General features: G+C 46.4%; 1 pseudogene; it reads left to right on the forward strand.

Moving 5' to 3' along the window:
* Nucleotides 1-1795: 1795 nt before the first annotated feature.
* On the forward strand, nt 1796-6986 carry LOC135545038 (olfactory receptor 52K2-like; annotated as a pseudogene).
* The last annotated feature ends 5702 nt before the right edge of the window (nt 6987-12688 follow it).

The following is a 12688-nucleotide window of genomic DNA, read 5'->3' on the forward strand; positions in this document are numbered from 1 at the left end:
ATACAACTTGTTTCGGGTAATTATAAACAGGATATGTCTATATGGATCAACTCAAAAACAGAATACTTGAGTATCCCGATTAATATTGTGATAATGGTGCGCAAGTAAGCATGGTAATTGTTACAGGCTTTGGTTTTTGGGTGTGAATGTGGATGTGCACTGATTGGAGTCGTCCTTGTTGGCCTGGATGTGTTGCACCTGTCGCCTCGTTAGTTTCACCTGTGCTGGCAGAGCCAGTGCTCCTAGTGGTGTGAGAGATGTTGGAAGAGCTAGACCAATGTTTAACTCTCCCTTTAAGCTGGGGGTAAACAACGCCTTTATCGTGTCTTTTCTGTTTGGTTTGCTCCATGTTAACTTTCACTCCCTAACCTAAAGGTGGTGTGGGCTTTCTTTTAGTTTGTCTTCTCGGGTAAATCTAGTGGGCATATGTTTAGATTGATGTTATTAGGATTCCCATTAGCTAACACCAATGGCGACCCTACTCAAGTTTCCTTGGCCAGGACTCAGTAGGCACCCCCATGGATGCCTCTCAGAACCTATTTCAAAACCCCACCTAGTTTTGTTTTGGTTGTCAGTGACACATTTGTTAGTCCCTTTTTTACATTGAGTGATGAATTTTGTTTTTTGGAGAATGTAACAAAATGAGGTCTCGTCCGGGAAATTTTGTCCCAGGTTTGCTGTAGTTGTGTAACGGCATTCTTCGTTTGTCGAAAGAGAGTCGGACCGAAATGCAGCGTGTTGGTTACTCATGTTTTTAATGAAACAATCGCGGTACATGAAATAACTGATACAAAATACAAAAACAACAAAACGGAACGTGAAACCTAATTACAGCCTATCTGGTGAAACTACACAGAGACAGGAACAATCACCCACGAAATACAAAGTGAAACCCAGGCTACCTAAATACGGTTCCCAATCAGAGACAACGAGAATCACCTGACTCTGATTGAGAACCGCCTCAGGCAGCCAAACCTATGCAATACCCCTACTCAGCCGCAAATCCCAATACCAACAAAAACCCCAATATGAAATACAACAAACTCATGTCACACCCTGGCCTGACCAACAAATAAACTAAAACACAAAAATACTAAGACCAAGGCGTGACAAGTTGCTTCAATCACTCTGAAGCAGTGGAAAGTTGCATAAACACTCGCAGGGTAATACTAAAAAAACAAACATTTTGGAGCATTTGTGGGGAACCCTTTTGAGACATACTGGATAAATGTAACCGACCGCCTTGATTAAATTTGTTTGGCGTTAGGATGGTTAAAATCAGGCTTGTAAAAAGGTACTATGTCTTAACCTCAAAACATAAACGGATTGTTAATTTTTTAAATAATGAATTATGTTTTTTGTTACTTATAGTTGCTATAATTGACTATCTAAATAATGTGTCATTGTGGCATAATTTCTCTGTAGCTCAAAGACGCATTACATTTATTATGTATTGTAACTAAGAATGTTTTGTGTCATATTAGCTAATTAACTGCATAACTACAGAGCATCAAGGGGAGCTGCCCTCCCTAACTTCGGGCAATGCTCAAACAGATGCTGAGTGGGATCTTTGGGAAGACTCTACACCCCAACCCGTTCTGCCACCTCTGGTCTATTGGCCCACCTAACTTCAGGACAGCTGTGTCCCTGCCCATCTTCCTTAAACGTCTGACATCTTGAATATGTTTTATGTTGTTTCAGTTTTCAAGTTAATTTCCTGCAATTCTACACATTTTGCCATGAGGCAGAGATTAAGGGAATCTCTCACGAAGGTTGTATATTGCATTTTTTTTCAATGTATGTTATTCTAGCAGTGATGGCATATGGCAGGTATGTCTCAATTTGTAAGCCATTGCAATATCATAGCATTATGACTCCTTCTAAAGTGAAGATGTTGGTACCCTTGGTGTCTTCCGACTTCCGCCGAGGTTGGCTCTCCTGCCTGTTCGGGCGGTGCTCGGTGGTCGCCGTCACCGTCCTACGAGCCACTACCGATCCCTTTTCGTGTATGTGTTGGTTTTGTCTGATTGGTTTCACCTGTGTGTTGTTTAGTTAATTAGTGTCTGTATATGTAGTAGGTTGTCCCGACCTTCTTTTGTGCGGGATTGTTATTTGTGTGTTCATGTCAGTCGGTGTATCTTGTGTTGTTATTCTCCGGTCTGTCTTTATCCTGTGTTGGATTGTTCACCCTGTATGTGTTGGGTTGACCGTGTTTCTTGTTCGCCGGAGAATAAACTATCTGCTCTCTGCGCCTGATTCCGCCCACCTTGTTAAGACGTGACAGAATCCCGCACCACCATGGAATCAGCAGGAGCAGCCGCGTCTCCTCTCCCATCGATGGAAGAGAGGGTCCTCCATCATACCAGCGTGCTTCACCTGATTGGTTCTGCCATGGACCAAATGATGGAGAGAATGGATCGATGGGAGAGGAGTGGCCTCCCTACCTCATCTCTAGCACCTCCTTCTCCAGCACCTCCTGTTTCTGCGACCACATCTGGCTCCGGGGCTCTTTGGCTGACACTCCCACGGGAGTATGACGGATCGGCGGCTGGGTGCCAGGGTTTCCTCCTTCAACTGGAACTATACCTGGCTACCGTGCGTCCTGCTCCCTCTGGAGAGGAGAGCGTGTGCGCCCTCGTCTCCTGCTTGACTGGGCGAGCCCTCGAGTGGGCCAATGCAGTGTGGAATGGTCCGGACTCGGCGAAGGATAATTACCCAGAGTTCACCCGCCGATTCCGAGCTGTTTTTGACCATCCACCCGAGGGTCGGGCGGCGGGTGAACGGCTGTTCCACCAGCGTCAGGAGACGAGGAGCGTACGGGAATTTGCCTTAGAGTTCAGGACTTTGACAGCAGGAGCAGAATGGAACGACAGGGCCTTGATTGATCATTTCAGATGTAGTCTCAGGGAGGACGTCCGCAGGGAGCTGGCATGTCGGGACACCACTGGATGAACTTATCGATCTGGCTATCCGTCTTGACAACCTGCTGGCTGCTTGCGGGCGTTCAGATCAGGTCCTGTCGTTTCCAATCCCCAGCCCCCCTGCCCCTATCCCTATGGAATTAGGAGGTACGGCTTCGAGGGGGACCGGAGGAGGAGTGTCCTCCTGCACCAGTTGTGGTCGACGAGGGCACACGTCCGACCGGTGCTGGAGGAACTCGTCTAGGAGTCGGGAGGACAGGCGGAGCACTGCTCGATCACCCCAGGTGAGTAAGGACCAAACTCATTCAGAGCTTCTTGTCGGTCATGTGTATGTATTGACTTCTTTCCCTGGGTTTTTTCCCTCTCTACAGCATATGGCGCTAGTCGATTCAGGCGCAGCTGGGAATTTTATGGATCGTGGGCTTGCGTTAAGGCTAGGGATTCCCCTGGTGTCGTTAGATTGACCTTTCCCCGTGCACTCCTTAGATAGCCGACCATTAGGGTCAGGAGTAATTAGGGAGGCTACGGTGCCGCTAGACATGGTAACGCAGGGTGATCATAAGGAGCAGATTAGTCTGTTCCTTATAGATTCACCTGCGTTTCCAGTGGTGTTGGGGGTTCCCTGGTTAGCTCAACACAACCCGGTGATTTCCTGGCGACAGGGGGCTCTTAAGGGGTGGTCACAAGAGTGTTCAGGTAGGTGTATAGGAGTTGCCATTGGTGCGACTACGGTGGAGAGTCCAGACCAAGTTTCCACCGTGCGCATTCCCTCTGAATATGCCGATTTGGCTATCGCCTTCAGTAAAGGGAAGGGGACCCAATTACCACCTCATCGTCGAGAGGACTGCGCGATAAACCTTCTGGAGAACGCTGCACTTCCTAGGAGTCACGTGTATCCATTGTCCCAGGAGGAGACAGTTGCGATGGAAACATGTGTTTCTGAATCGCTGGGACAGGGGTACATTCAGCCCTCCCTATCACCCGTCTCCTCAAGCTTCTTTTTTGTGAAGAAGAAGGATGGAGGTCTGCGTCCGTGCATTGATTATAGAGGTCTAAATTCCATCACAGTGGGGTTTACTTACCCACTACCTCTCGTCGCTACGGCGATGGAATCATTTCACGGGGCGCGCTTCTTCACAAAACTGGACCTGAGGAGCGTGTATAATCTGGTACGTATCCGGGGAGGAGATGAGTGGAAAACCGCATTTAGTACTACTTCTGGTCATTATGAGTACTGCGTCATGCCATGCGGGTTGAAGAATGCTCCAGCCATTTTCCAATCCTTCGTAGATGAGATTCTCCGAGACCTGCTCGGGCAGGGAGTGGTAGTGTACATCGATGACATCTTGATCTATTCTGCCACACGTGCGGAGCATGTGTCTCTGGTGCGTAAGGTACTTGGGCGACTACTGAAGCATGACCTTTATTGCAAGGCGGAGAAATGTGAGTTTTTCAAACAGTCCGTTTCCTTCCTGGGGTATCGTATTTCCACCTCCGGGGTGGTGATGGAGGATGATCGCGTTACAGCCGTGCGTAATTTGCCAACTCCGACCACGGTGAAAGAAGTGCAGCGGTTTTTAGGGTTTGCCAATTACTACCGGAGGTTTATCCGGGGTTTTGGTCAGGTGGCTGCTCCCATCACCTCACTGCTGAAGGGAGGAACGGTGCGCTTGCGCTGGTCAGCAGAGGCGGGCAGAGCTTTCAGTCGTCTGAAGGAGCTGTTCACCAATGCGCCCGTGTTGGCGCATCCGGACCCCTCTTTAGCGTTCATAGTGGAGGTGGATGCGTCCGAGGCTTGGGTTGGAGCCGTGCTGTCCCAACGCTCGGGCGTGCCATCCATGCTCCGCCCGTGTGCTTTCTTTTCAAGCAAGCTCAGCCCAGCAGAGCGAAACAATGATGTGGGGGACCGGGAGTTGTTAGCTGTAGTCAAGGCTCTGAAGGTGTGGAGACATTGGCTTGAGGGGGCTAAATACCCTTTTCTCATCTGGACTGACCATCGTAATCTCGAGTACATCCGGGCAGCAAAGAGACTAAATCCACGTCAGGCTAGATGGGCCATGTTTTTTACCAGGTTCCGGTTTACCCTCACATATCGGCTAGGCTCCCAAAACACCAAAGCCGACGCACTGTCTCGCCTCTATGATACCGAGGAACGGTCAGTTGAGCCAACTCCCATCATTCCACCGTCATGTCTCGTGGCACCGGTGGTATGGGAGGTGGACGCTGAGATAGAGAGGGCCTCACGGTCAGAGCCGGCTCCTCCTAACTGTCCAGTGGGGACTCAGTACGTGCCGAGGGTGGTCCGGGACAAGCTGATTCGGTGGGCTCATACTCTTCCCTCCTCGGGTCATCCTGGTATCGAGAGGACAGTGCGGAGTCCGAGAGGGAGATACTGGTGGCCCACACTGGCTAAAGACATGAGATTTTATGTCTCCTCCTGCTCAGTGTGTGCTCAGAGCAAGGCTCCTCGGCACCTGCCTAGAGGGAAATTACAACCCCTCCCTGTTCCACAATGGCCGTGGACACACTTATCGGTGGACTTTCTTACCGACCTTCCCCCGTCCCAGGGAAGTACTACGATCCTGGTCGTTGTGGATCGGTTTTCTAAGTCCTGTCGTCTCATTCCATTGCCCGTTCTCCCTGCGGCCCTGCAGACTGCTGAGGCTTTGTTTACCCATGTCTTCCGGCACTATGGGGTGCCAGAGGACATCGTCTCTGATCGGGGTCCCCAATTCACGTCCAGAGTGTGGAGGGCGTTTATGGAGAGACTGGGGGTCTCGGTTAGCTTAACCTCAAGTTTTCACCCCGAGAGTAATGGGCAGGTGGAGCGCGTAAACCAGGATGTGGGCAGGTTTCTGCGGTCCTATTGCCGGGACCGGCCTGGTGAGTGGGCAAGGTATGTTCCATTGGCCGAACTAGCCCAGAACTCCTTACGCCTCTCCTCTACTAACTACACAGTTCGAGGCTTTCTGGAATCGAGACGCTGGTTTGGGGTTCCTACAGTACCTCGTGGACTGGGAGGGTACGGTCCGGAGGAGAGATGCTGGGTTCCGGTGGGGGACATTTTGGACCCTTCTCTCTTGATAGATTTCCACCGCCTCCTCCCTGATCGCCCAGCAACTCGTCCTCCAGGTCGTCCTCGAGGACTGTGGCGGCGCGTAGCGGGGGCGGCGCGTCAGGGGGGGGTACTGTCACAACTTCCACCGAGGTTGGCTCTCCTGCCTGTTCGGGTGGTGCTCGGTGGTCGTCGTCACCGTCCTACTAGCCACTACCGATCCCTTTTCGTGTATCTGTTGGTTTTGTCTGATTGGTTTCACCTGTGTGTTGTTTAGTTAATTAGTGTCTGTATATGTAGTAGGTTGTTCACCCTGTATGTGTTGGGTTGACCGTGTTTCTTGTTCGCCGGAGAATAAACTATCTGCTCTCTGCGCCTGATTCCACCCACCTTGTTAAGATGTGACACTTGGTGTATTTTATTCCCATGACTATGCTTGCTTTTAAAATGTTTACCACTACAAGGCTCCCTGTGTGCACCTACAGCAATAAGCTTTTTTGTGGTAACTTAGCAGTTGTTAAACTCTCCTGTGTTGAAAGTGCACTGAGCAACCTGTATGGTATTTGTATCATAGCAAGTCGAGTGGTTTAACCTTTTGTGTTAAATGTGCTCTCATACATCAACATATTACTTGTTTGCTTGAAAGCCTCAAAGGAGTCACGAAAGAAGGCTTTTAATACATGTTCTCCCCACTTTCATCAACTTCTCTACAGCCATCCTTTTTTCTGTTATTTACAACAGGCACAGCAAAGTATCCAGAGAGGTTCATGTATTACAGTTTAGCCACGGGGGAAAACACTATGCCCGGGATACAGAAGGCTATAACAGTGCCCTACTTTTGTGAGAGAAAAGCATTTCACACAAAAATATTAATCTTTATATGAATTCAGAGTTTTTTTACAGGGTGCTGCAGCACCCTCAGCACCCCTACTTCCTGTAGCTATGTTCTGTTCCCACCACTGTTACACCCTATAATATATGGATTAGGACCAAGGGGATCAGAAATCTGAAACTAAACTGGTACCAAATATGACTTTAGATGGTATAGCAGCAGGTCCAGGGTTACTGGTTTGAATCCCAGGTCTGACAGGAATATCTGTCAAGATGTGAGCTGCCAGAACTGTATGTTTCTACATTTGTTTTATTTTTATCATCAACCCAATCTTTTGATTTTCCTTTGTATTGCATTTTATTTCTGTAAATTCTGATGCATTTCCTTTAAATGTATTTTACTGTTGGAGAGTCAAATCAGGGATGCTGCTGCGTCACATGTCAGTGGGTATGTGTGTTTCAGGGGGGGTTGGAGAAAGAGCAAAAGGATATAAGGATCCAATAAATTCTGTTTCCACAAATGGGCAGTAAAGTATTCTTCCAGACATGACGGATCTAGTAGTGTCACTTTCTGACCTTTTATTTCTGTCTTTATTTAGTATGGTCAGGGCATGAGTTGGGGTGGGCAGTCTGTTTGTTTTTCTATGTTTGGTTTCTGTTTCGGCCTAGTATGGTTCTCAATCAGAGGCAGGTGTCGTTAGTTGTCTCTGATTGAGAATCATACTTAGGTAGCCTGGGTTTCACTATTGGTTTGTGGGTGTTTGTTTCCGTGTGTGTGTTTGTCGCCACACAGTACTGTTTCGGTTATCGTTTATTGTTTTTGTTCGAGTGTTCATTTGTCTGTATTAAAAACATTATGGACACTTAGCACGCTGCATCTTGGTCCGATCCTTACTCCTCTTCAGACGAAGAGGAGATCTACCGTTACAGGTAGATCCTTTTGATATAAGGATTTTGTTTCTTGTCCTAGTAAAATACACACAATTTCCTGTACAATAAAAGGGATGAATCCATTCACATGATAAAAAAGCTGTTTATTAATTTAATCATGCTACAATGAATACATCTTTGCATTACTTATTGTATATATGAATTAAAATAATTCCAATTCATTTTGGAACTTCATGTACAATGACAAAGATCAGCCCAATTCCACACTCAATTACACTGTAACAAACATGGACTCAGATAGACATTGCATCAGTGTATCTGTCCCATTATGGTATCTGTGAGAGCACTGGAAGCGTCATTAAGGCCATCTCCATTTTGAAATAGTAAATTTTCTTCTACTACTTCTACGATCTGACAAACAAACTGGAATGGTACATACTGCCACTGTGAATAAAGCCAAGGTTGGCTCCTAAGTATAATTAATTGGCTAATCCCCCCTGGTGACCTGTATGGAATTATGTGATCCTTCCTTAACATAGGAAGTCCCACACAGTTTCTACTTAAAAATGGCAAAAGTCCTCAATGGCGCAGCCCATGCTAAAATTGGCTTTTGGGCACGAGAGTCCTCTATCTATCTCTAAGGTTACAAACTTCTTAGACCGGCAACTGAGCTAAGGATGGACCAGCCAGTCTGGAATTTGCCCTAACTACCTGGTCCACCTGTTTCTGCTTTATTCTTAAATATCTCCCCAGATATTAGCAGAATGGAGCTGGAGAGGATGGTTGACGTTTTACGTGCTCTTAACCAACTGGGTTATTTAATTCATTTTTTTGCATTGTTTGTAACTTATTTTGTACCTAATGTTGCTGCTACCGTCTCTTATGAACGAAAATAACTTCTGGACCTCAGAACAGCGAATACTACTGGAAGAAGCTTTTTCCTTTAACGAGTCCAACAAAAATTGTAATATCATATGTTTTACCAAGTCGTGGCTGAACGACGACATGAAGAACATAGAGCTGGCAGGTTTTACACTATATCGGCAGGATAGAACAGCAACCTATGGTAAGACAAGGGATGGCGGTCTATGTATATTTGTAAACAACAGCTGGTGCACGATAAGGAAGTCTCAAGGTTTTGCTCGCCTGAGGTAAAGTATGTCATAAGCTGTAGACCACACTATCTACCTAGAGAGTTTTCATCTGTATTTTCATAGCTATCCACATACCACCACAGACCGATGCTGGCACTAAACCACAGTCAATGAGCTGTATTCCGCCATAAGGGAACAGGAAAATACTCATCCACAGGTGGCGCCCCTAGTGTCCGGAGACTTTAATGCAGGGAAACTTAAATCCTTTTTACCAAATTTCTACTAGCATGTTAACTGTGCAACCAGAGGGAAAAAACTCTAGACCACCTTTACTCCAAACAAAGAGACATGTACAAAGCTCTCCCTCGCCCTCCATTTGGCAAATCTGACCATAATTCTATCCTCCTAATTCCTGTTTACATGCAAAAATTTAAATGAGGAAGTTCCAGTGACCCGGTCAGTAAAAAAGTGGTCAGATGAATCATATGCTAAGCTAAAGGACAGTTTTGCTAGAATGGTGTATTCATCAATGCATCAAGATTCTTCCGATGGAATTTAGGTGTACACCACATCAGTCACTGGCTTCATCAATAAGTGCATCGATGACGTCGTCCCCCAGTGACTGTACGTACATACCCCAACCAGAAGCCATGTATTGGCAACAGGCAACATTCGCGTAGAGCTGCAGCTTTCAAGGAGCAGGACTCTAATCCGGAAACATAGAAATTCCAATATGCCCTCCGACGAACCATCAAACAGTTAAAGCATCAATACAGGACCAAGAACGAATCATACTACACCGGCTCCGATGCTCATCGGATGTGGTAGGGCTTGCAAATGATTACAGACTACAAAGGGAAGCACAGCTGAGAGCTGCCCAGTGACACGAGCCTACCAAGTTAAGAGCCTGCTAAGTTACTTCTATGCTCGCTTCGAGGAAAGTAACACTGAAACATGCATGAGAGCATCAGCTGTTCCAGGTGAATGGGTGATCACGCTCTCCGCAGCCGATGTGAGTAAGATCTTTAACCTCTTGAAACTCCCCATCCCGGATCCGGGATTGTGACTAAGCCTCAGGCTCATTAGCATAACGCAACGTTAACGATTTCTGAAAATCGCAAATAAAATTAAAATAATGCGTTTGCTCTCAAGCTTAGCCTTTTCTTAACAACACTGTCATCTCAGATTTTCAAAATATGCTTTTGAACCATAGAAATTGACTAATTTGTGTAAGAGTATGCTAAGCTAGCATAGCATTTTGTGTAGCATGTAGCACGCAACATTTTCACAAAAGCCAGATAACCAAATAAATAAAATCATTTACCTTTGAAGAGCTTCTGATGTTTTCAATGAGGAGACTCCCAGCCACATACCAGATGCGCAGTGTTTCCTGAAAGCGTCTGTGTGTAGGAGAAATCGTTCCGTTTTCTACATTGCGCCTGGCTACCGAAACGAACCGAAAATGCAGTCACCTACAACGTGAAACTTTTTCCGGATTAACTACATAATATCGACCGAAACATGGCAAACGTTGTTTGGAATCAATCCTCAAGGTGTTTTTTCACATATCTCTTCATTGACATGCAGTTCGTGGAAGCTTGCTTCTCTCTCTGTGCCCCATGGAAAAATACTGGCAGGTGACTTTTGCGCACCAATTTCGGCGCAGGACACCGGGCGGACACGTGGTAAATGTGGTCTCTTATGGTCAATCTTCCAATGATCTGCCTACAAATACGTCACAATGCTGCAGACACCTTGGGGAAACGACAGAAAGGGCAGACTCATTCCTCTTGCGTTCACAGCCATATAAGGAGATCATGAAAGACAGAGCCTCAAAAATCCTTGTCATTTCCTGGATGCCAAGTCATCTTGGTTTTGCCTGAAGCTCACGTTAAAGGGCACGCACAGAGAAGATATTTGTATTTCTGGACACGTCAGAGTGTTTTCTTTCGAACAGTAGCAATTATATGCATAGTCGAGCATCTTTTTGTGACAAAATATCTTGTTTAAAACGGGAACGTTTTTCTTCCAAAAATGAAATAGCGCCACCATAGGTGTAAGAGGTTAAACAGGTCAACATTCACAAGGACGCAGGACCAGACAAACTACCAGGATGTGTACTCTGAGCATGCGCTGACCAACTGGCAAGTGTCTTCACTGACATTTTCAACCTCTCCCTGTCTGAGTCTGTAATAACAACATATTTCAAGCAGACCACCATAGTCCCTGGGCCCAACAATACCAACATGTTTCAAGCAGACAACCATAGTCCCTGTGCCCAAGAACACTAAGGTAACCAGCCTAAATGACTAGCGACCCGTAGAACTCACGTCTGTAGCCATGAAATGCTTTGAAAGGCTGGTCATGTTTCACATCAACACCATTATCCTAGAAACCCTAGACCCACTTCAATTTGCCTACCGCCCTAACAGATCCACAGATGATGCAATCTCCATTGCAGTTCACACTGCCCTTTCTCACCTGGATGAAAAGGAACAATGCTATTCATTGACTGCAAATCAGCGTTCAACACCATATTGCCCTCAAAGCTCATCACTAAGCTAAAGACCCTTGGACGAAACACCTTCCTATGCAACTGGATCTTGGACTTCCTGACGGGCCGCCCCCAGGTAGTAAGGGTAGGTAACAACACATCCGCCACTCTGATCCTCAACACGGGGACCCCACAGGGGTGCGTGCTCAGTCCCCTCCTGTACTCCATGTTCACTCATGGCTGCACGGTCAGGCACGACTCCAACACCATCATTAAGTTTGCTGATGACACAGCAGTGGTAGGCCTGATCACTGACAACAACAAGACAGTCTATAGGGAGGAGGTCAGAGACCTGGCGCCAGGACAACAACCTCTCCCTTCAACGTGATCAAGACAAAGGAGATGATTGTGGACAACAAGAAAAGGAGGACCGAGCATGCCCCCATTCTCATCGACGGCGCTGTAGTAGAGCAGGTTGAGAGCTTCAGGTTCCTAGGTGTCCACATCACCAACAAACAAACATGGTCCAAGCACACCAAGACAGTCATGAAGAAGGCACGACAAAACCTATGCCCCCTCAGGAGACTGAAAAGATTTGCATGGGTTCTCAGATCCTCAAAAGGTTCTACAGCTGCACCATCGAGAGCATCCTGACTGGTTGCATCACTGCCTGTTATGGCAACTGCTCGGCCTCCGACCGCAAGGCACTACAGAGGGGCCATCACTGGGGCCAAGCTTCCTGCCATCCAGGACCTCTATACCAGGCGGTGTCAGAGGAAATTTTCAAAGACTCCAGCCACCCTAGTCATATACTGTTCTCTCTGCTACCACACAACAAGTAGTACCGGAGTGCCTAATCTAGGTTCAAAAGGCTTCTTCACTGCTTCTACCTCCAAGCCATAAGGTTGGTTGGTCTATTTAAAAATAGTTTGATGACAATCTGACTGTAACTGTACAGTAGCACTTTGTAGCACTCATTCAAACAGTGTTGTTATATTCAAATGTCAGTAGAACATTATTTTGATTGCAGGACAACCCAAAACCACCAGCAACAGCACCCACCTACAGTACAGTACAGTACTCAACATGATTCACATTCTGCATCAAACATTAAATTTCACAAATCATTAAACTCAAAGTTAGGGAGGAACCTTAAAAATATTCAACTGAATGCGTTATTAATCAAAACAAAGTAACTAATTTCCAAGTCTTCAAAGTAAGTTCCCCTTGAAAATAATCAATGATCATTCATATGGTTGATAAATGGTCAACACAGAGTACAAACAACAATCAAGTTCTCCTTGAAAATTGTCATTCGCATGGTCTGTTTTTTTGTATGGTCTCTGTACTGAAGGTCAGAGTATATCACCTTCACCTTCACTTGAATTTGACGCTCTGCAAT

The sequence above is a fragment of the Oncorhynchus masou genome, chromosome 9, assembly GCF_036934945.1.
Source record: "Oncorhynchus masou masou isolate Uvic2021 chromosome 9, UVic_Omas_1.1, whole genome shotgun sequence".
Lineage (NCBI taxonomy): Eukaryota > Metazoa > Chordata > Actinopteri > Salmoniformes > Salmonidae > Oncorhynchus > Oncorhynchus masou.